The 25,400-nt window shown below is 43.1% G+C and overlaps 1 protein-coding gene across 2 annotated transcripts in view; it reads left to right on the plus strand.

The window, feature by feature from the left end:
• Positions 1–401: 401 nt before the first annotated feature.
• phf24 (PHD finger protein 24) overlaps positions 402–25,400 on the plus strand; it is a 110,839-nt gene continuing 85,840 nt past the window's right edge. Inside the window, exon 1 of one of the 2 annotated variants that reach the window (XM_061980855.2) lies at positions 402–672. The gene's annotated coding sequence lies outside the window, so the exon portion shown is untranslated. The remainder of the gene's footprint in view (positions 673–25,400) is intronic. The other variant, XM_061980856.2, reaches the window with a different exon arrangement.

Below are 25,400 nucleotides of genomic sequence, written 5' to 3' on the forward strand. Positions count from 1 at the left end.
AGTACAGAATTTTCATAAAATTATTATGAATTTTTTTTTAATATTTTGAGTTACAACAAACAAATGGCCCCAATTAGGTGGAATGGGGAAAACATGCCATTTTATTTATTTTTGGTTTTTAAAACATAGGTAAACAAAAAAAAAACTCCATGTGTAGATACTTGTGAAACCCAACATAGAAGGGAACTAAAAATCCAATACTGATACTACCCTTGGTATCGATATTGGATCGATCCACCCAATCACAAGTCATTCGTAGGTGAAGCTCCAGAGGGGCGGGGCTCCCGCAAGTTTTTCGACTGGCGAGGGGAGAGGGGAGGGGTGACGCTAGTGACGTCATACATCGGGACCGCGGAAGTCGAGCGCTGATTGGCTGCCTGTGAGTCAGCAGCGCCAAGGTCTCTCCTACTTGACGCGAGTGGCGCGGCGCTGCGTGGCCGCTCTCAGGCACACAGGACTCGAAGCAGCCCACGGACAGAAGCCGTCCACATTTCAGCACTGGAGCTGTCCGTTACACCCCTTTTGACCCCGGAGGAAGGAGAAGAAGTCCGAGAAGGAAAGGAGGGAGTTGCAAAGTCCTGCCATGCTGGACGGCCCAGTTTGAGGACACCCAGGAGATCCAGTCCGAATTGATCGTCAGATTTTTTTTTTTTTTTTTTTTACCCTTCAACGGTGAGTCCAGACGGGATTCCTCAAACTCTCCCACGCACCTCTTTAAACACGTTACATAACACGCACTCGTAGAGGGTTGGAGGTGATCAACATACAACTGTTACAAGCTAGTCCAGGTTGGTCCCTGAACGCCTCATTCCCACTAGCAGCAACCATTTTTGTTGTATTACAGTATATCTAATAGAAATTAAACTTATATGTACTTTTAGAGTAGTCAGTGAACAGCTTGTATCGCAGGATGTATTTTTAGAGGCTAAAGAGTTGGCAACATAATTGTGTCATGTCTTGGTGGTAGTGTAACGTCACGGTCTGGGGCTGCATGAGTGCCCCAGGCACTGGGAAGCTGCGGTTCAGCAAGACCAGGGGTCCCCAAACTACGGCCCGCGGGCCGGATTCGGCCCGCCAGCGTCCAAAATCTGGCCCCCGATCTTTTAGGTCGGGGGCCAGATTTTGACATGAGGAAAAATCTACTCCCAAGTGGGCCGGACTGGTAAAATCACGGCACAATACCTTAAAAATAAAGACAACTTCAGATTGTTTTCTTTGTTGAAAAATAGAACAAGCACATTCTGAAAATATTACATAAAAAAAAAAATATATATACCGGCAGCGGTAAAGTTTAGATCTGTGGTGTGTGGAGGATGCGTATATGTTTAAGAGTTATTTCTCTATTCATAGCCATGTTTGAGCATCTAGTACTTTTCCTTTGTATATTCTACCAGTCTTTCTTTGTCTTCAGTTTGTCTGTTTAGTGTCTTAAACCTTGGAATGTGAAATACAACACGCACTCTTTCCTTATCAGTGTTGCGAGGGGGAGATATGGGGGTTTTCTTTGTGTGCAAAGGAGTTGGCTTTTCCGTTGGAATGCCAGATCAACTAGAGTAGCCGATATGAATGTATTGGTTAAGTTAAATGATAAATGATAAATGGGTTATACTTGTATAGCGCTTTTCTACCTACAAGGTACTCAAAGCGCTTTGACAGTATTTCCACATTCACCCATTCACACACACATTCACACACTGATGGCGGGAGCTGCCATGCAAGGCGCTAACCAGCAGCCATCAGGAGCAAGGGGTGAAGTCTTGCCCAAGGACACAACGGACATGACTAGGATGGTAGAAGTTGGGGATTGAACCCCAGTAACCAGCAACCCTCCGATTGCTGGCATGGCCACTCTACCAACTTCGCCACGCCGTCCCAAGTTGACCTCCTAAAGCTTTAGTAAAACTTGAAAATATTCCAATTCTGTCTTGATGGTCCTTCTTACTCAGCATATACTGTATGTCATCGAAAGAACTTGGATTGAACAGTAACTTAGATTCCCTGGGAGGAAGAGCTGGTCGACGCAACAGGTGTCAAACTCATTTTAGATGGGGGGCCACATGGAGAAAAATCTACTCCCAAGTGGGCCGGACTGGTAAAATCACGGCGCGATAACTTAAAAATAAAGACAACTCCAGATTGTTTTCTTTGTTTAAAAATAGAACAAGCACATTCTGAAAATATTACAATAAAAAAATATATATATATACCGGCAGCGGTAAATTTTAGATCAGGGGTGTTTCAAACTCATTTTAGAACGGGGGCCACATGGAGAAAAATCTACTCCCAAGTGAGCCGGACTGGTAAAATCACGGCACGATAACTTAAAAATAAAGACAACTTCAGATTGTTTTCTTTGTTTAAAAATAGAACAAGCACATTCTGAAATCATAATGTTATTTATTTATTTATTTTTTACATTTACATGTTGCGGTTAATAGTATTTTATTTTTATTTGTCGTTATTTAGATTTTCTGAATAAATTATGTGATAATGTTCATCAGTAAACTCGATGGTGTTAATTTTCAAATTTATGGAGATAAAAAAATAATATCAAAATGAAATTACAGTATTGGCCGGAAAATCTGTTCAGGCCCGCGGGCCGTACGTTTGATACCCCTGGTTTGGATCCATGTAGGAAAGAAGAAAGTGAATGAATGTTTATAACTGAATACATTTACTTATGCATAAAAACATGTTTTTTTTATGAATTAAGTAACGTTTGTGACAACCTTTTTCCAAAACACAATATAGAATGTGAGATATAACAGGATAATGCATACATTTATCATTTGCACGGACTACAGTGGCAGACGCACGCGCATTTTCAGGACTTATGCAGATTCCAAATACACATCAGCAGGTACCAGAAGGTAAGAAAAGTTGGTTTTTGATCATTTTGCCAAACAAAAGGCCAGATAATATGTCTGCCTATAGGTGCTATTTTGCTGTTCTTATACACACACCATAATAATACTCGTATTTTTAATGCGCCGATAATCCATCAAGCGGTGCGGCTTCATAGCTTACCAAAGTCTTACAAAAAACATTTTGATGGATTGTTGAGCGCCGTGTGTAATGTTCTATATTCTCAATGGAACATTTAAAGTTTTGGTGTTGTTTACTGGCGTCATCTTGCAGTTTACACATATCTCTTATGTGTGACTGCCATCTACTGGTCACACTTATCATTTCACCATGTACCAAATAAAATTTGAGGTCGGTAAGCACAACCAAAATTATTCCGTACATTAGGCGCACCGGCTATAAGGCGCACCGTCGATTTTTGAGAAAATTAAAGGATTTTAAGTGCGCCTTATAGTCCGGAAAACACGGTAATATTTATTGTAGGTGGTCTTGTTTGTTTTTATGGTGCCTACTTAGGACAACAGATTAAATTGAGCTATTGTAGCCAATTCTTTCATATTTACTGTCATGCTTCTGTTCATATGGTGATCAATATGCACCGTCCTTACCAAATTAGATTTTTCAAGTACATTTTGGGGGGGGGTGCGGCCTGTGTAATTATTTTGAATCGGAGGCCAAATTTAGAGAAAAAAAAGTGTCTATATCTATGTGGAAGTCGCTTCCTAGCAGCTCCACTGTAGACACGGCACAAGAGCCAAGCGTGCAGGTTTAACAAAGTTTTAATGTTCTTTAACAAGATTTTCCAAATGTCTTTCGGCATGTTGTGACGTTGCCGTCACTCCCAATCCTCTCTCTCCTCTGCTCCCGGCCGGCCGCTTACTGTTAAAGACAACAGATGATTATATCAACACGTACCACCTGTGAAATCTAATCACCTGCCAGCTGTGTCTCGCCGTCCCGCACATACCCCGCCCCTAGCTGATGGTGCTCCGCCCTCGGCAAGACCTTTGCTCCTGCGGGCGCGCTGACACACTTCCTTCCACAATCTATTTTTAGGAACACTAATACTAAACCTCTCAATAATGCCTGATTGAATGCTAAAAACGTTATGACAGACCGCCTTAAAAAATGGAATGGAATTAAAACATTTTTACTGAATGAAACACCCAGAATGTACATGAAAATAAATAATGTGGGATATACAATATTAACTATGAACGATAAAACACTGAATATTGACAACATGTTAACGTCACCCCCCCTCTCGATCGACATATTTTACAATCAAGCAAAACGCAAAACAAATGCAACAAAAACAGTGAAATATGAATAAAAAAAATCACCTACAATCTGATACATCTTATTCATCACTTAGCTTTAGAACTTTGTTGTAAAAATCTCCTTCCGCGTCTGTCCATGACACCCGCATTTCAGGCTGGCCGCTCTGGAAACACTCTGTGGAAACGCTCCCCACCCACACTGCTTGGTGCCTCGTCTGAGCTGCTGTGACTTAGATTACCATAGTAACTAATTCGATTACCATAGTAACTAGTATATCATGCAAAAGCGCAGATTCCAACCATTGAAATACTTTGTATTAGGGATGTCCGATAATATTGGACTGCGGATATTATCGGCCGATAAATGCTTTAAAATGTAAATGTTCGGTATCGGTTTCAAAATTATCGGTATCTGTTTCAAAAAGTAAAATTCATGACTTTTTAAAACTTCACTGTGTACATGGACGTAGGGAGAAGTACAGAGCGCCAATAAACCTTAAAGGCACTTCTTTTGCGTGCCGGCCCAGTCACATATCTATGGCTTTTTCACACACACAAGTGAATGCCAAGCATACTTGGTCAACAGCCAAAGAGGTCCAATTGAGGGTGGCCGTATAAACAACTTTAACACTGTTACAAATATGCGACACACTGTGAACCCACACCAAACAAGAATGACAAACACATTCCGGGAGAACATCCGCACCGTAACACAACATAAACACAACAGAACAAATACCCAGAACCCCTTGCAGCACTAACTCTTCCGGGACGCTACAATATACTATACTTGCCAACCCTCCCGAATTTTCCGGGAGACTCCCGAAATTCAGCGCCTCACCCGAAAACCTCCCGGGACAAATATTCTCCCGAAAATCTCCCGATTTTCAGCCGGAGCTGGAGGCCACGCCCCCTCCAGCTCCATGCGCACCTGAGTGAGGACAGCCTTTTTTCATGACGGGAGGACAACAGGGTGACAAGAACTAAATCATCCAGACTAGAGATACATTGTATTATTATGTTTATCTTACCTAAAAATAAATATGTTTATTAATTTAAAAAAACCAAAAAAAACTAAATACATTTTTAATATATTTTGCTAAAAACATCAAAATTAATTGTCTTTTTATTTGTATTTGTTCTGACTCCTTATTACATCCAGCCATAGAATTATACATTAAAATAAACATATTTGAAATAATTAATTTTCAATTATCATAATAATTCATTTAAAATGACCATATTTAATCATTAAAATAATTGCTTGTTTATCAACAACTTTAGCATTTTATTCATTACATTTTGAAGCTCTCAGAAGCCAAGTTATGTTATATTCCTTACGATTTATTTATGCAAGTTTGAAGTATCAATGATCTAAACACAGTTTTATATATATATATATATATATATATATATATATATATATATATATATATATATATATATATCCTGAAAATATGCAAACAAAACTGTGTTTAGATAATTGATACTTCAAACTTGCATAAATAAATAAATAAATATATATATATATATATATATATATATATATATATATATATATATATATATATATATATATATATATATATATATATATATATATATATATATGTATGTATGTATGTATGTATGAAATACTTGACTTGGTGAAATCTAGCTGTCAATATACTCCTCCCCATGCCCCCAACCACGCCACGCCCCACCCCCAACCACGCCCCCCAACCCCACCCCCCACCTCCCGAAATCGGAGGTCTCAAGGTTGGCAAGTATGCAATATACCCCCCCACCTCAACCCCGCCCACCTCAACCTCCTCATGCTCTCTCAGGGAGAGCATGCCCCAAATTCCAAGCTGCTGTTTTGAGGCATGTTAAAACAAATAACTCACTTTGTGACTTCAATAATAAATATGGCAGTGCCATGTTGGCATTTTTTTTCCATAACTTGAGTTGATTTATTTTGAAAAAACCTTGTTACATTGTTTAATGCATCCAGCGGGGCATCACAACAAAAGTAGGCATAATTATGTGTTAATTCCACGACTGTATATATCGGTATCGGTTGATATCGGAATCGGTAATTAAGAGTTGGACATTGTCGGAATATCGGCAAAAAAGCCATTATCGGACATCTCTACTTTGTATACGTAGTTCAAGACTTACGGTCATTAGAAAACATCACTGCATATCATAAGGGCAGCTACAGTTTCCATCTTAAAGATCTAAAAAAAATGATTTGGGAATGTCTGGCGGGCCAGATTGAAAAGCTTAACGGGCCTTAATTTGCCCAGGTCTGATCTAGATTCAGGACTTTTTTCACCATTGGGAGGTAGGGCCTGGTGGAAGTCTGAGCTCTCAGGGTGCTTTTCTAGTTAGTTATTCGTATTAACAGCTTTTTCCTTTCATAGCGTGCCTTTTTTTATATATTTCCCTCATGTTTTTGAATTAAATTTCTCCAATACACAAACAAGCACAATTACTCCCAGAGCTGCACTACGGATAACCCTTTCTAAGTTGTACAAATGGAAGATGTCTCTTACATCACTGGTGCTGAGTAGCTGAGATTGCCTTGTTTACTTTCCCCCTCTCATCTGTCTTTGTCCGGGACTCCCTTTTTGTTATCTTTTTGCCCGAGTTGGTGCACAAATGAGCCAATTTCCCTAAAAAACGCGGGGCTGAATCCGGCTCCTTAGTGTGTGACAGATCCCCGCAGTGTGAGCCGCCTTTCCGCTGCGTATTGTTGGACTTTCTACGAGCTGGCACACTCGCACTCCTCTGCGCTGGCAGCGCCAACGTGACGTCTCTTAGTCTACAAATGCATTGAGATTTAAATTCCGCCATCGTTCATGCGCATGTTTTTCTGCTACATGGAATGCATAGCATTGTTACTTTTGTCATGTTCTTGTGGATTTGATAACTGAAACCAAGTCTTTAATTCCATTGATTGGGCGCCGCATGTCCGAATGCACGTACATCTGCGTGTTTTAAATGTTTGAGAGTGATTCCACTCACTAACTCAATGGCTAAACTCATTAGTGTAATTAGTTCCAGGGCTCCGCGTCCCTGGTCCGTGGGTCAGTTCTGCAGCTAAAGGGGGGCGGATTCTTTCCCATGAAGAGCTAGGCTTTTGTGGGGGATTCCATTCAAAATCTAAAAATTGTCCCCCTCTCTCTTGAGGCGAGCAATGAATGGGAGCGCTGGTTGGGATTCTAATCAGCACATACCAGTGGCATCCAACAGCTTTGGGAAAGGACTGAATGAGTCATAACTAAGAAGTCAGAGCAGTAGTCCATACCATGAACTGAATCAAGCAAAGTTGTTAGTTTTTAATGTCTTCAGAACAAAAATGCTTTCTTGCAAAAACATCCTTTAAATTGAACTATGAATGAAAACAATTTAAATCTAACATGTGATAAATGGACAACTTTCTTTGCCCTACTTTCTGACTTGTCCTTTTCCTTGTGGAAAACTGGATCTGTTTGTGCAAACAGAGCAGGTCAAGACTACTAATGACTGATCAATGCTACTGCAACCTACACTCTCAAACATGCCGTGTGGTCTCATTCAAAAGGTAGGGCTCCAGCTATCCAGGGCTCGAATTTAACCGCTCTAGTCATTTGCCGCAATGCCCTAAAAAATTGACATCGGCGGCAAGAACATGCCGTGACTTTTTACTTGTTAATGGACGAGGGATGTAACAATAAGCTGTCAGAGTTTGTAGGACACGAACCCCAAGATGCAGAGAAGGTGGAAGGCATTGTGCGGGAAAACAAGATTTAATGTTCATAAAATAAAGGAAAAAACACAAACTAGGAACAGGAAACAGGATGCCAGGAAAACAGGAACTGGAAGACGAGAAACAAAAAGACAGCAAGCTACAAACATCTACAATAAATAGCTTACCGCTACCGCTTACAGCTGCACTGGCATCGACAAGTAGGAAAGACAATAATCCAGCACTGACTGGAGGGGAAGGCAGGTTTAGATAGCAGCTGGCTGATTGACACCAGGTGTGGCCAGGTGCCAATCAGCCACAGCTGAGGGGAAGCAGCACTCAGGGAGACAATCAGGAAATGAAGACAAAATAAAAGCGCTGACAGAAAACTAAGACAAACGCAGAGGAAAAACTAAAACACAGTCAAACTGTCAGGGACAAGCCTGACATAAGCGGTTTAATGATACAAACCCCATTTCCATATGAGTTGGGAAATTGTGTTAGATGTAAATATAAACGGAATACAATGATTTGCAAATCCTTTTCAACCCATATTCAATTGAATGCACTATAAAGAGAACATATTTGATGTTCAAACTCATAAACTTTATTTTTTTTTTGCAAATAATAATTAACTTAGAATATCATGGCTGCAACACATGCCAAAGTAGTTGGGAAAGGGCATGTTCACCACTGTGTTACATGGCCTTTCCTTTTAACAACACTCAGTAAACGTTTGGGAACTGAGGAGACACATTTTTTAAGCTTCTCAGGTGGAGTTCTTTCCCATTCTTGCTTGATGTACAGCTTAAGTTGTTCAACCGTCCGGGGGTCTCCGTTGTGGTATTTTAGGCTTCATAATGCGCCACACATTTTCAATGGGAGACAGGTCTGGACTACAGGCAGGCCAGTCTAGTACCCGCACTCTTTTACTATGAAGCCACGTTGATGTAACACGTGGCTTGGCATTGTCTTGCTGAAATAAGCAGGGGCGTCCATGGTAACGTTGCTTGGATGGCAACATATGTTGCTCCAAAACCTGTATGTACCTTTCAGCATTACTTACACATATGTGTAAGTTACCCATGCCTTGGGCACTAATACACCCCCATACCATCACAGATGCTGGCTTTTCAACTTTGCGCCTATAACAGTCCGGATGGTTCTTTTCCTCTTTGGTCCGGAGGACACGACGTCCACAGTTTCCAAAAACAATTTGAAATGTGGACCCGTCAGACCACATAAGACTTTTCCACTTTGCATCAGTCCATCTTAGATGAGCTCAGGTCCAGCGAAGCCAGCAGCGCTTTGCATAGTAGAGTTTTAACTTGCACTTACAGATGTAGTGACGAACTGTAGTTACTGACAGTGGTTTTCTGAAGTGTTCCTGAGCCCATGTGGTGATATCCTTTACAGACTGATGTCGGTTTTTGATGCAGTAACGCCTGACGGATCGAAGGTCACAGGCATTCAATGTTGGTTTTTGGCCTTGCCGCTTACGCGCAGTGATTTCTCCAGATTTCTCTGAACCTTTTGATGATATTACGGACCATAGATGGTCCATCCATCCATCCATTTTCTACCGCTTGTCCCTTTCGGGGTTGTGGGGGGTGCTGGAGCCTATCTCAGTTACAATCGGGTGGAAGGCGGGGTACACCCTGGACAAGTCGCCACCTCATCACAGGGCCAAAGCAGATAGACAACATTCACACTCACATTCACACACTAGGGCCAATTTAGTGTTGCCAATCAAACTATCCCCAGGTGCATGTTTTTGGAGGTGGGAGGAAGCCGGAGTACCCAGAGGGAACCCACGTACTCACGGGAAGAACATGCAAACTCCACATAGAAAGATCCCGAGCCCGGTATTGAATTTAGGACCTTCGTATTGTGAGGTACATGCACCCACCTCTGTACCACTGTGCTGCCCACCGTAGATGGTGAAATCCCTAAATTCCTTGCATTAGCTCGTTGAGAAATGTTGTTCCTAAACTGTTGGACAATTTGCTCACGCATTTGTTCACAAAGTGGTGACCCTCGCCCCATCCTTGTTTGTGAATGACCGAGCATTTCATGGAAGCTGCTTTTATACCCAATCATGGCACCCACCTGTTCCCAATTAGCCTCTTCACCTGTGGGATGTTCCAAATAAGTGTTTGATGCGCATTCTTCAGCTTTCTCAGCCTTTTTTGCCACTTGTGCCAGCTTTTTTGAAACATGTTGCAGGCATCAAATTCCAAATGAGCTAATATTTGCAAAAAATAACTACGTTTGCCACTTCGAACATTAAATATCTTGTCTTTGCAGTCTATTCAATTGAATATAAGTTGAAAAGTATTTGCAAATCATTGTATTCTGTTTTTATTTACCATTTACACAACGGGCCAACTTCACTGGTTTTGGGGTTTGTAGTTCCACTCATTAAACGATTAACGAAGCAATAGAATATATATCTAATTTTTCGATTTAATCGATTAGTCGCTGCAGCCCTACTCAGCGGTACTGCTTTTTTACACTTAAACAATTTTTGGCCCTGGTAATGTCAGAGTTTGTCGGTGACGAACCCCAAGATGCAGAGATGGCGGATGGCTTGGTACAAGAAAACATGATTTAATTTAACACTAAAGCAAAAAAACAAACAAAAGGGTACAAACAAAAGGCGCGCACAAGGCGGAGAACAAACTTGGCTATGAACTAAAATAGCACAAAGGCTAACTGTGGACAAGAAACAAAAATAGCTTTAAATAGCAGCTGGCTGATTGACACCAGGTGTGGCCAGGTGCCAATCAGCCACAGCTGAGGGGACACAGCACTCAGGGAGACAAACAGGAAACAGAACCAAAACAAGAGCGCTGACAGGAAATACTACACACACAGATGAAAAACTAAAACACAACCAAACTGTCAGGGGCAAGCCTGACAGGTAATATGCAGTATGTTAGTGTGGAATATGGATTATACGGTAGTTTAAGGGACACCAATGGGCGCCAACTTTATGTGTAAACTATAAAATAGGAACATTTTGATTGAGTACAGTCGACGATGCCCTATTGAAACTTAAAACATGGCAATGTTGACCCTGTACAGCATTTTTGTTTGTGTCCCGGTAACACTTAAATTCAACTAATTAACAAGAATTATGTAGACACTTTGCAAAAATGTCGGCACCATATTGATTCATCCAGAGCGCTTTATCCACTTTACAAAAACAAAACAGGTGATTCTCGGGTTACTAACGAGTTTTGTTCCAATGAGACTTTTGACACAGTTGAATTATTGTGTAGGAGGGAACCGTAATTCACTCACACTGTACATGAAAGACATCAAATACACTAAATGCTATAACTAAATGAAACAGCAATTCAAAAAGAGGACAATTCCTTTCTCTGATCTCTTTTATAATCTCAGCCAACACATCAGGAAAATCACTTGCTGCTTTATCATCCCCACCAGCAGTCTAACCTTGAACTTAATGGTTATGCAAATGAGTACTAACTTTAAACTGCATAATCCACTTTTACTCCCTTCCCCCTTCTAAAATGTCAAACAATCTTTTGCCCTTCTCCTTTGTTAACAGAAGTCTTACTGATTGAAACATAATTTAATATATGTATGTCAAAGAGCAATAAAACACTCAGTGGTAATGTTTGGTGTTAACTTTGGTGGTCAGAAATATAATAATTGGAACAATGTGTAGCAAGGTAAAATGACAATTTACCATTGTGAATGCTGTAATACTCACATATTTGTGATGAAAGGTGTCCCTTAAATACCAACTTTTTGCTTCCTTCTCACCTTATCGGCTTATCCTCAGTCCGTACAGCCCAAAATAACATCCATCCATCCATCCATCCATCTTCTTCCACTTATCTGAGGTCGGGTCGCGGGGGCAGCAGCCTAAGCAGGCAAGCCCAGACTTTCCTCTCCCCAGCCACTTCGTCCAGCTCCTCCCGGGGGATCCCGAGGTGTTCCCAGGCCAGCCGGGAGACATAGTCTTCCCAACGTGTCCTGGGTCTTCCCCGTGGCCTCCTACCGGTCGGACATGCCCTAAACACCTCCCTAGGGAGGCGATTGGGTGGCATCCTGACCAGATGCCCGAACCACCTCATCTGGCTCCTCCCGGATGGCAGAGCTTCTCACCCTATCTCTAAGGGAGAGCCCCGCCACCCGGCGGAGGAAACTCATTTCGGCCGCTTGTAGCCGTGATCTTGTCCTTTCGGTCATAACCCAAAGCTCATGACCATAGATAAGGATGGGAACGTACATTGACTGGTAAATTGAGAGCTTTGCCTTCCGGCTCAGCTCCTTTTTCACCACAACGGATCGATACAGCGTCCGCATTACTGATGACGCCGCACCGATCCGCCGGTCGATCTCACGATCCACTCTTCCCTCACTCGTGAACAATACTCTGAGGTACTTGAACTCCTCCACTTGGGGCAAGATCTCCTCCCCAACCCGGAGATGGCAAGGACTCGGACTTGGAGGTGCTGATTCTCATCCTAGTCGCTTCACAATCAGCTGCGAACCGATCCAGTGAGAGCTGAAGATCCTGGCCGGATGAAGCCATCAGGACCACATCATCTGCAAAAAGCAGGGACCTAATCCAGCAGCCACCAAACCGGATCCCCTCAACGCCTTGACTGGGCCTAGAAACTCTGTCCATAAAAGTTATGAACAGAATCGGTGACAAAGGGCAGCCTTGGCGGAGTCCAACCCTCACTGGAAACGTGTCCGACTTACTGCCGGCAATGCGGACCAAGCTCTGACACTGATCGTACAGAGAGCGGACCGCCACAATCAGACAGTCCGATACCCCATACTCTCTGAGAACTCCCCACAGGACTTCCCGAGGGACACGGTCGAATGCCTTCTCCAAGTCCACAAAGCATATGATCCAATCCATACAACCTTTCTCACTCATGGTGCAACCTGAACTCCTCCACTTGGGGCAAGATCTCCTCCCCAACCCGGAGATGGCATGGACTCGGACTTGGAGGTGCTGATTCTCATCCCAGTCGCTTCACACTCAGTTGCGAACCGATCCAGTGAGAGCTGAAGATCCTGGCCAGATGAAGCCATCAGGACCACATCATCTGCAAAAAGCAGAGACCTAATCCAGCAGCCACCAAACCGGATCCCCTCAATGCCTTGACTGTGCCTAGAAATTCTATCCATAAAAGTTATGAACAGAATCGGTGAAAAAAGGGCAGCCTTGGCGGAGTCCAACCCTCACTGGAAACGTGTCCGACTTACTGCCGGCAATGCGGCCCAAGCTCTGACACTGATCGTACAGGGAGCGGACCGCCACAATCAAGACAGTCCCATACCCCATACTCTCTGAGCACTCCCCACAGGACTTCCCTAGGGAGGCATTTGGGTGGCATCCTGACCAGATGCCCGAACCACCTCATCTGGCTCCTCTTGATGTGGAGGAGCAGCGGCTTTACTTTGAGCTCCCCCCGGATGGCAGAGCTTCTCACCCTATCTCTAAGGGAGAGCCCCGCCACCCGGCGGAGGAAACTCATTTCGGCCGCTTGTACCCGTGATCTTGTCCTTTCGGTCATAACCCAAAGCTCATGACCATAGATAAGGATAGGAACGTACATCGACCGGTAAATTGAGAGCTTTGCCTTCCGGCTCAGCTTCTTCTTCACCACAACGGATCGATACAGCGTCCGCATTACTGAAGACGCCGCACCGATCCGCTGGTCGATCTCACGATCCACTCTTACCTCACTCGTGAACAAGACTCCGAGGTACTTGAACTCCTCCACTTGGGGCAAGATCTCCTCCCCAACCCCGAGATGGCACTCCACCCTTTTCCGGGCGAGAACCGTGGACTCGGACTTGATGGTGCTGATTCTCGTCTCAGTCGCTTCACACTCGGCTGCGAACCGATCCAGTGAGAGCTGAAGATCCTGGCCAGATGAAGCCATCAGGACCACATCATCTGCAAAAAGCAGGGACCTAATCCAGCAGCCACCAAACCGGATCCCCTCAACGCCTTGACTGCGCCTAGAAACTCTGTCCATAAAAGTTATGAACAGAATCGGTGACAAAGGGCAGCCTTGGCGGAGTCCAACCCTCACTGGAAACGTGTCCGACTTACTGCCGGCAATGCGGACCAAGCTCTGACACCACAATCAGACAGTCTGATACCCCATACTCTCTGAGCACTCCCCACAGGACTTCCCGAGGGACACGGTGGAATGCCTTCTCCAAGTCCACAAAGCACATGTAGACTGGTTGGGCAAACTCCCATGCACCCTCAAGGACCCTGCCGAGAGTATAGAGCTGGTCCACAGTTCCACGACCAGGACGAAAACCACACTGTTCCTCCTGAATCCGAGGTTCGACACAAGCATATGATATTATTCTTCGAGAAAGGCTTAATGGCGCCTAGTCCCCATTGAGTACAGAGCTAGCTTGACCACCTCGGATGGGACATCATGAAAATCCAAGTAATTGTGGCAATTTTGCTGCTAATTTACCAGCGTATTGTTGTCAATGACTATGATTTTTACTTTGAAACGCTCTGAGCGCGGCATTATTGATATGATCCAATCCATCCAACCTTTCTCACTCATGGTGCAAATAAAACGTGACCAACACAGACATTCAACACACATAACACAACCTGCTCACTGAACTTTGTGGACATTATAAAGAAATGTCCAAGCACTATACATAATTCTAGATTACACCCATAAAAACCCTCCACAATGCACTATGGGAAATACGCAAAACTCTCCACACTTATCCATGTGTGCCGCATTTAGCTGGTTGATATTTCTGATAGAGAACAACATTTTAGGTGGTCTTTACGGAAGTAAATGGGATCAGAATCAAACTTTCACATACTCTTAAGAGTCCATATCTGATCTTTTACACTTCATATTGTAGTGTCGTCAGGGTCTGATGTGGGAGGGGTGGTGTTACAGTAATTACAGTTAGTTATGTGTTGTTTAGTCGGTCGGCAATAGCTTACTTAAATCAATGCAAACCGAAATGTCTCTGAGAATTTCCTGATAATTTAAATCCTACATTCCTTATTTTTGTGCAAATGAGCGTTGTTACAGTGTTGTGTGTCAATTTGTGTATGTGTGTGAGTGAGTGTATTTGCACCCGTGTCTATATGACACCGTATTGGCAATTCCCCTTGAAATGAAAATAGGGCTTTATCGCAGGTTGTACTGTATTCTTACATGTTTGGCAAACGTCCCTCTTCAATGTGGTATTAAATTAATATGTAGACATAAATCTTTGCGATGGCCAATTACGTGTAAAAAAAACAACAGCTGTGTAAACTTGAGCCCACAGACACTCTGATGAGACTGCTCACAGAGTTGGAATAAATAACAACATAAAAAAATTTAAGCTTGTGTAGTGATCTCGATATCAAATGTATTTAGATGTTTTATATATATATATATATATATATATATATATATATATCTATATATATATATATATATATATTAGAGATGCGCGGATAGGCAATTATTTCATCCGCAACCGCATCAGAAAGTCGTCAACCATCCGCAACCCACCCGATCTAACATTTGATCAGAACCGCATCCGCCCGCATCCGCCCGCATCCGCCCGCATCCGCCCGCATCCGCCCGCATCCGCCCGTTGTTATATATCTAATATAGACGATGCAAGGCATTAGTGAGGTTATAAAGCTTTTGCCTGTTAAAGAAAGGAGACTGATGCAATGCAGCACAGACATTTGCGTGCCACGCTGTCACGACCCAGACGCACACCAGTGCGCAATCATATGGGAGCCGCGCTGAGCGCACCTCCAAGCGCGTCTCGCTGCAGGCGACGGCCGGGTATATGGGCCCGACGCTCCAGCGCCATCCATTTTCAGGGCTAGTTGATTCGGCAGGTGGGTTGTTACACACTCCTTAGCGGGTTCCAACTTCCATGGCCACCGTCCTAGCTGCTGTCTGTATCAACCAGGGTGAGCCCCACCCCTTTCGTGAGCGCACTGCGCGCGGAGTGACCCCTGTTACGCGCCCCCGGCAACAGGGGTGGCGGGCAGGTAAGCTGCGCGGTCGGAGCGCGCGGAGTGACCCCTGTTACGAGCCCCCGGCCACGGGGGTGGCGGGCAGGTAAGCTGCTTACCTGCTGCGCGTGACGCCGGCCGCGGCGAAGGCGGACGAGGCAGGGTGTCGGTGCGGTGGGCGCGGTGGTGACCCTGGACGTGCGTCTGTTCACCCGTGGGATGTTCCAAATAAGTGTTTGATTAACATTCCTCAAATTTCTCAGTCTTTTTTGCCACTTGTGCCAGCTTTTTTGTAACATGTTGCAGGCATCAAATTCCAAATGAGCTAATAATTGCAAAAATATAACGTTTCTCAGTTTGAACGTTAAGTATCTTGTCTTTGCAGTCTATTCAATTGGATATAGGTTGTAAAGGATTTGCAAATCATTGTATTCTGTTTTTATTTACCATTTACACAACGTGCCAACTTCACTGGTTTTGGGGTTTGTATTTGTTGTTACTTTACATGCAGTCAGCTGTCGGCCCCTGGCCAATCTTTTAGCTCAATGCGGCCCCCAAGTCAAGAAGTTTGGACACCCCTGCTGTAGAGTGTGGACTTTCACGCATAACTTCTCCTTATTTCATTGCTATAAATATTTTCTCTGTATGATTATTTCCCTAGTGGTCTACTTGTCTGTTATAAGAGCTGATTCCAGTAAGGTCCCTGTGCATGATTGACTGGAGGCTGGCAGTAACACAGACATTAATGTGCCTTGTGGGGTTGTGTCACATAATGAAAAAAAAAAAAATTTAGCATCAAATTTCATTTCCTGTTTAATCATAATATGCAATCCCTTCACCAAGCTATATTACTATTGAATTGGAGAGTGGAGAGACTACAGAAATAGTTTTCGAAAGAGCAGAAAAAAAATAAAGGATATTTTGGTCACCCCTCCCTTCTGAATTATCAATAATTAATTAAATGAAGATGCTTTTGTGAGCATTGCAGCCATCACGGAATGTGTATTGAACCGCCACTCGCACTTCTTTTTGAAGATTCCTCCCACAGAAGGCTGCACACATGTTCACACTGGACTTACAGATCTTATTTTCAGAAAGTGTTGATCCAGTGTCAAAGTAAACCAATATTCCGAATGAGGTTTTGAAAATAACATTCCCCTACGCAATATATGTCAGGACCTATGTGCATGAAGGATTGGCTTTACTCCCTTTAGTCTGAACCTTTTTATAACCTCGGGCATGTAAATCATTCAGAGGCATCTGGGACAGAAAGAGAATTGTGGCCTCCGGCTCCACGCAGGGGTGCAGTGAAGCTTCAGAGACATTTACCTTCTTCTCGAGATATTTTATATTGTTTAGATGACTCAAGTTTTATTACCCATGTCACTTTGGGTTGCGCGATAGACAATATACAGTATGATATGCAGTAAAGTATTAAAAATATGACGGACAAAGTATTAATACAAAACCCAAAACCAGTGAAGTTGGCACATTGTGTCATTTGTATATAAAAACAGAATACAATCGTGGAGGGGGGCGTGGTCTGCGGGCCTGCCGCAGAGCGGGGTGTGTAAGGACCGGCCTCGAAGCACAGCTGGCAGGTGATTGGATGATCAGCCCCAGCTGGGTAATCCAATCACCTGCCATGCTTATTAGCAGCAGCCGGGCCGAGACACAGTTGTTGGAGTTGGAGTTGCTGAGCATTGCGAGAGAAAAGAAAGACCAGAGAAACTGAAAAGTTGGGTTTGTGTGCGCTGCCAAATAAAAATACATTGCAAACACCAGACATCCGGGCTATCGTGGAGGTTTGTCGGCATCAGGTGAACCCACGGGAGGAAGACTTCCACAACAATGATTTGCAAATCCTTTTCAACTTATATTCAATTGAATAGACTACAAAGACAATATATTCAATGTTCGAACTGAGAAACTTATTTTTTTTTGGCAAATAATCATTAACTTAGAATTTAATGGCAGCAACAAAATTGGCACAGGGGCATTTTTACCACTGTGTTACATGGCCTTTCCTTTTAACAACACTCTGTAAACGTTTGGGGACTGGGTTTTGAGTTTTGTATAAGGCGCAGGGTTCCAATTTTTGAAGCTTTTTAGGTGGAATTCTTTCCCATTCTTGCTTGATGTACAGCTTAAGTTGTTCAACAGTCCGGGGTCTCTGTTGTGGTATTTTAGGCTTCATATTGCGCCACACATTTTCAATGGGAGACAGGTCTGGACTACAGGCAGGCCTGTCTAGTACCCGCACTCTTTTACCATGAAGCCACGCTGTTGAAACACGTGACTTGGCATTGTCTTGCTGAAATAAGCAGGGGCGTCCATGATAACGTTGCTTGGATGACAACATATGTCGCTCCAAATTGCATCAACTTTGTTTAGTTTAGAAAAAAAACAAACATGAGTATACAAACACAACAGTTAGGTGTTAAAAGATCCACAGCCTCGATGGGGTGCAGGAAAAAAAATGTATTGAAAACAACTATAATGTAATATGAAACCAATATTCTACTGTAGTAATAAACAAAATACAACATCAATTATTATCTGACAGATGATAATTACACACAAAAATAACATCCATCCATTTTCTACTGCTTGTCCTATCCCAGCTGCATTCGGGTGGAAGGCGGGGTACAACCTGGACAAGTTGTCACCTCATCGCAGAAAATAAGTAAATTATTTAACATTTTTCAAATAAAAAAGTATGAAAAAAAAAAGAGGATATTCTGTCATGCTAAGTACAATTACGTCAGCCAAAGATAAATACAACTCAACCAGCTCAGTGGTCTTGTGGTTAGAGTGTCCGCCTTGAGACTGGGAAGTTGTGAGTTCAAACCCCGGCCTGGTCATACCAAAGACTACAAAAAATGGGACCCATTGCTTCCCTGCTTGGCACTCAGAATCAAGGGTTGGAATTGGGGGTTACATCACCAAAAATGATTCCAGGGCGCGGCCACCGCTGCTGCCCACTGCTCCCCTCACCTGCCAGGGGGTGATCAAGGGTGATGGGTCAAATGCAGAGGATAATTTCGCCACACCTAGTGTGTGTGTGACAATCATTGGTACTTTAAGTCATTGGTACTTTAACAATGATGTATTTACCATAAATCAGTCAAAATCCCAAAATGCAAACAAACACAATAAAAGCATGTCGATTGCACGGGAAGCTAAGGAAATAGCTAACAGGAACACTTAGTATAGAAACAGGAATCAAAAACATAACTTGTTGCATAGCGCAAACAAGACAGCCAGACTGAGTGTGGCGAAAAGCAGGAATAAATAGCTCTCTGATTAGTGCCCGGGAGCAGGTGAGAGCCCCGAACACTAATAAAAGTTAAAGTTAAAGTACCAATGATTGTCACACACACACTAGGTGTGGCGAAATTATTCTCTGCATTTGACCCATCACCCTTGATCACCCCCTTGGTAGGTGAGGGGAGCAGTGAGCAGCAGCGCTGGCCGCGCCCGTGAGTCATATTTGGTGATTTAACCCCCAATTCCAACCCTTGATGCTGAGTGCCAAGCAGGGAGGTCATGGGTCCCATTTTTATAGTCTTTGGTCTGACTCAGCCAGGGTTTGAACTCACAACCTACCGATCTCAGGTTGGACACTCCAACCACTAGGCCACTGAGTAGGTTAATCAGAGACAGGTGAAAATAATCAGCACCCATGGCAACCAAGAACACACAAACCCACGGGTGTTGAAACAGAACAAAGGTAGTCTTTAACTAAACAAAACATGATCCGGGCAACGGATCATGTTTTGCTACTTATTCCTGCTTTTTTGCCATACTTAGTTACGTCGGTATACTATTTGATTCCCGATTCAATGCTAAATCGTCCTGTTAGCTAGTTCCTTAGCTTCCCGTGCAATCGGCACACTTTTCTTGTGTTTGTGTGCATTTTCCTGTATTTTTGGATTTTGACTGATTTATGGTAAATAAATCATGGTCTTACCTGCACTTTGCCTCCGGAGTTCCGTCTTCATCCTGGGAAAATGATCCGAGCAATAACATGCAACCCCGACGTGAGAAAAACCTCTTACAATACATTGAGCATATGTTTCTTACTCCACTTAACCTCTAAAGGCCTTAGTGGCCACATGCGTGGACAGCACCTTTTAGCTCGTATTTCCAAAATTGTGTACACTACTGAATTGGGGTCTTATGCCGACATATGGACACTTATACTGCCATCTGGTGGCGTCAGAAGAGTATAACATACAATGGAATTTGGGAAAAAAAAGTGTAAAAATAAAAATTAGCATGTCACTACACATGAAGTACACGATTGTGTACTTATGGACTAAGTGTCATGTCTGTGTGATCATGTTTTTGTTTTGGTCATGTTCGTTTTGGTTTTTGGACTTTTTGTGCACTTTTGTTTTGTCACCATAGCAACCATTAGTTTTCACCTGTCACGTCACGCACCTGTTTCACATTTTGAGTCACGCACCTGTCTTCGTTAATCATGTCTATAGTATTTAAGTTCATTGTTTTCAGTTTGTCGTTCTGACGACATCTCCACATTTATGCTTCTGCACACTCTCCACACAGCCTTAAGACCCTTGCTGCTATTTTTTCATGTCCATCGTTCACGTTGCTCCTTTTTGTCCATGCCAAGTAAGTTTTGTTTATTATTGCCACAGTTAGTGTTTTTTGTTGTTCATAGTTTTTGCCTTTGTGCAAGTATTTGGTTTCATAGTTTGTTCTCTGCCATTGTGCGCGCCTTTTGTTTACTTCCTGTTTTTGTAGTTTAAATAAAAATGTACTTACATTCCCGTGTCGCCCGAGCCAACTTTCCGTTGCATCCCGGAAAAGCAAACACCCAGGACCAAGTCATGACACTAAGTACATCATATCAAAACATGATTCTTAGTTTTTATTCTAATTAGGGTCCAATAAGCCCAAATAGCAAAGAGAAATAAAAAAAAAAGCATGTAAACAAACAGCTTGAGCCTTAAGAGGTTAAAGGACAATTTTAGAAGATTAAAAGGGGTAGGATTAAATACGTTTTGCTTCTTCCTACTCCTTTTCGGACATGAAGTAAAGTGAAATGATATGAAATTGTGTGATGTATTATACTGTAAGTGTGTTCATGTTCGAAATAAACTAAAGAAAGAAAACAAAAATGGGCTTTTCTTCTTTCACTCAAAGAAGAATTTACAATAATATATATTACATGTATTCTGCCTTGAACTAGGATTAGGTTAGACTAGAATAGAAAGTGTAGTTTCCTGACACTCCTCTATTTCCTCCTCCTCCTCTTCGTTTTGTGTATCATTTACTTGTAAACTTAATCATTCCAAAATGTCAAGCAATAACGATGTGAAGGAAAAAATGCTTGGAGAGAAATAAAGCGAGTGTGAGAATTTTGAGCACAAATAGACTGGATTAGCACTCTGACATCTGACACTGCTGTTCCACCTCCAGCCCATCTGCCGGATCCTAATTAGTCACTTCACCATATGCTCCGATGCAAGTGGACTGTGGCCGTGAAAAATGTAAATACCGTGATGTCATCGTTAAAATCACAACATTTGTAATGAAACTGTCATGACTCTTGCAACGGACTAGTGATCGAGTCACACCTGGGAGGGATCACTAATCAGACGGTGCAGGATCAATGACTTTTGTGCATTTAACCTTTCCAAAAGTGCTTGTACTTTTCACCTCCATGTTGCATTTCTTGGGGTTTGTCCTTATTAAAACATTCTGTCTCTGAATCCGGCCTGTAGCAAAGCAAAAACGATGAGGATGCTTTATTATTGTCCATTCTTTAACATGTACAAGACATATAAGAACTGACATTACATTTTCGGCACAGTCCCACTAAGAGCAGACATACATTACAGGGAGACAAGACGGGACCGCCAACGGATCAGCCACTTACGGCACTCCTTAAAGGGGAACATTATCACCAGACCTATGTAAGCGTCAATATATACCTTGATGTTGCAGAAAAAAGACCATATATTTTTTTAACCGATTTCCGAACTCTAAATGGGTGAATTTTGGCGAATTAAACGCCTTTCTAATATTCGCTCTCGGAGCGATGACGTCACAACGTGGCGTCACATCGGGAAGCAATCCGCCATTTTCTCAAACACCGAGTCAAATCAGCTCTGTTATTTTCCGTTTTTCGACTGTTTTCCGTACCTTGGAGACATCATGCCTCGTCGGTGTGTTGTCGGAGGGTGTAACAACACGAACAGGGACGGATTCAAGTTGCACCAGTGGCCCAAAGATGCGAAAGTGGCAAGAAATTGGACGTTTGTTCCACACACTTTACCGACGAAAGCTATGCTACGACAGAGATGGCAAGAATGTGTGGATATCCTGCGACACTCAAAGCAGATGCATTTCCAATGATAAAGTCAAATAAATCTGCCGCCAGACCCCCATTGAATCTGCCGGAGTGTGTGAGCAATTCAGGGACAAAGGACCTCGGTTGCACGGCAAGCAATGGCGGCAGTTTGTTCCCGCAGACGAGCGAGCTAAACCCCCTGGATGTCTTGGCTCACATCGACCCTAGCTTCCCTGGCCTGCTGACATCAACTCCAAAACTGGACAGATCAGCTTTCAGGAAAAGAGCGTGGATGAGGGTATGTCTACAGAATATATTAATTGATGAAAATTGGGCTGTCTGCACTCTCAAAGTGCATGTTGTTGCCAAATGTATTTCATATGCTGTAAACCTAGTTCATAGTTGTTAGTTTCCTTTAATGCCAAACAAACACATACCAATCGTTGGTTAGAAGGTGATCGCCAAATTCGTCCTCGCTTTCTCCCGTGTCGCTGGCTGTCGTGTTGTTTTGGTCGGTTTCGCTTGCATACGGTTCAAACCGATATGGCTCAATAGCTTCAGTTTCTTCTTCAATTTCATTTTCGCTACCTGCCTCCACACTACAACCATCCGTTTCAATACATTCGTAATCTGTTGAATCGCTTAAGCCGCTGAAATCCGAGTTTGAATCCGAGCTAATGTCGCTATAACTTGCTGTTCTTTCCGCCATGTTTGTTTGTGTTGGCTTCACTATGTGACGTCACAGGAAAATGGAGGGGTGTTTATAACGATGGTTAAAATCAGGCACTTTGAAGCTTTTTTTTAGGGATATTGCGTGATGGGTAAAATTTTGAAAAAAACTTCAAAAAATATAATAAGCCACTGGGAACTGATTTTTGATGGTTTTAACCATTCTGAAATTGTGATAATGTTCCCCTTTAAAAAAGGTGGGAAAAAGGTGATATTGGGAAAGGGGGGAAGAGTAAAAAATATCAGTCAAAGGCTGGACCCTCGGTATGGGGTCCAGACTGAGTCCAAGGGAAAAAACTAATTTGCCATAGCACACATAAACAAGTTACATATAATCACAACAACTCGCAACAGAGGGGGGGAGTTGGGGCCCTGGAGGCCGGCCTGCTGCTATAAAGCGCTACTCAGCCGTCCATCACCCCGTAGGGGAATCAAGCGGTGGTGAAAGCGTTGGGTGGGAGTGGGGTGTGTGTTTGTGTATATGCCCATTGTCTTTGGGTGTAGTGGTGTTGTGTCCATAGGCCCGGGGCTGTTCTGCATGCAATGCAAGCAAAGTTGGACTTCCAGGTGTTGTTGAGGAGGGAGGGAGGTCAAAAGCGTCCATCTTTAAGAGTCCTCGGGGATGTTTACAGAACAGCCTGCTCCTGTTGTTGCAACGTCAAGGCCATTCGAGGGAGTCAAATCGTAGATTAGGATTTTTGTTTTTCCGCGAGCAGACATTACAATGGCTTATCTGTTCTATTCGTCCATGTTGGCTCTCATATCCAATTTTTCCCTTTCAACAAGCTTCTCCATGATGTGATCCATCTTGCGATTCAGTTCAGAAATCGCCCCAGACTGTGATCCCACAGCCCGACCCAATCCTTCCATTGCGACGAACAGCCTTTGGGCTCCTTGAGTGGCTGCCACCGTCTTACGAATTTGACGATACACCAGAGCAATGCCCAGCCCAATCAGCAGGTGCCCCGCGATCACGGTTCCAAATAGGTAGATGTCTTCCACGTCCTCGGTGGAAAGGACTGAGAGGCACATGATTCTCCATTTGTCCCAGGGATCTCTCATGTACCCCGCAGTAATGGTTCCATCAGGGCAGCCAGGCTCCCCCGAACCTCTTTTCCTCGTCAAAAAGATTTTGTCAATTGAGTCGAAAGTCCAGCTGATCAATTCAGTGTCTGATGTTTAGATTTGGAGGACCTTGTTGAAGGAACCGAACCCCACCAGTTTCATATGCGCATTCACCGAACCCTTCTTTAGTGAAAAATAAAATGTTGTTTTATTTCAAATTCAAGACAAAGTTATATGTTTTTGGTAACACTTTAGTATGGGGAACATATTCTAAGTAACAAAGACTTAATTTAGAGTTATTTGGTTAGGGACCCCGACTTAAACAAGTTGAAAAACTTATTCGGGTGTTACCATTTAGTGGTCAATTGTACAGAATATGTACTGTACTGTGCAATCTACTAATAAAAGTTTCAATCAATCAATCAAAAAAAGGGTTAGGGTTAGAGGGTTAGGGTTATAATGAGGCCATGCAGAATAAGGCTTTAATGAGTACTTAATAATGACTAGTTAAGAGCCAATATGTTACCAATTTGCATGTTAATAAGCAACTAATTAATGGTGAATATGTTCCCCATACTAAAGTGTTACCATGTTTTTTTACTGGTGCACAAAATGAACCGTGCATGAACATCACCTTGTTCAAAGAACAAAACCAACACAGTGCATAAACTCACAACAAATTACACACCTGCAAATCAGTCTGACTTCTGCTGTTGCCGTATCCGTAATACGCCGATAGGGAAAAGTTTTTATTTACACGATGAGTCGGGTGTGTCTTGACCTGTGCCGAACCCCTGAGCCTGACTCACCGAACCCGTAGGGTTCGATCGAACCCAGGTTAAGAACCACTGATGTAGAGGTTGCCCTCCAGGGGGTTCTTCTGATCACCAAGTACCGACATGATAGCCCGGGTTTCTGGATGTAATACTGTTTTATTGTCCGTGTTTTCCATCATTCTGCTTTCCAGCACAAAGTCTGTCCCTTTTTCTCTCTCAGTCCGTGCTCTCGCTCTCGCTCGCCCTCTTGCTCCAGCTCCAACCACGTCTCTCCTCTCGGTTTGCTGCTTATACAGAGTGACAGGTGATTAGATAACAAGGCCCAGGTTGGCCATCTATGCACCTGTCGCTGACTACAAGGCCGGTCCTGGCACACCCCGCTTCGCTGCAGGCCCGCAGGCCACGCCCCCCTCCACAATATATTTATTTAAATTTCCGGCAAATTAATGCACTTAAAATCTTTTCTGTTACAGACTAACCCAATGTTAATAATGTTAGTGTTTCTAAGGTGATCTATATTTATTCATTTGTTTCTCTTTAATGTTGATAAGGTTACTATGCAGAGGTGTACTTATAAGACAATCGATAACATGTGTAGTTGCCTGCAGAGAGTAAGGGTGGTTTTCTTCCTCCTAGT

The sequence above is a fragment of the Nerophis lumbriciformis genome, linkage group LG20, assembly GCF_033978685.3.
Source record: "Nerophis lumbriciformis linkage group LG20, RoL_Nlum_v2.1, whole genome shotgun sequence".
Classification (NCBI taxonomy): domain Eukaryota; kingdom Metazoa; phylum Chordata; class Actinopteri; order Syngnathiformes; family Syngnathidae; genus Nerophis; species Nerophis lumbriciformis.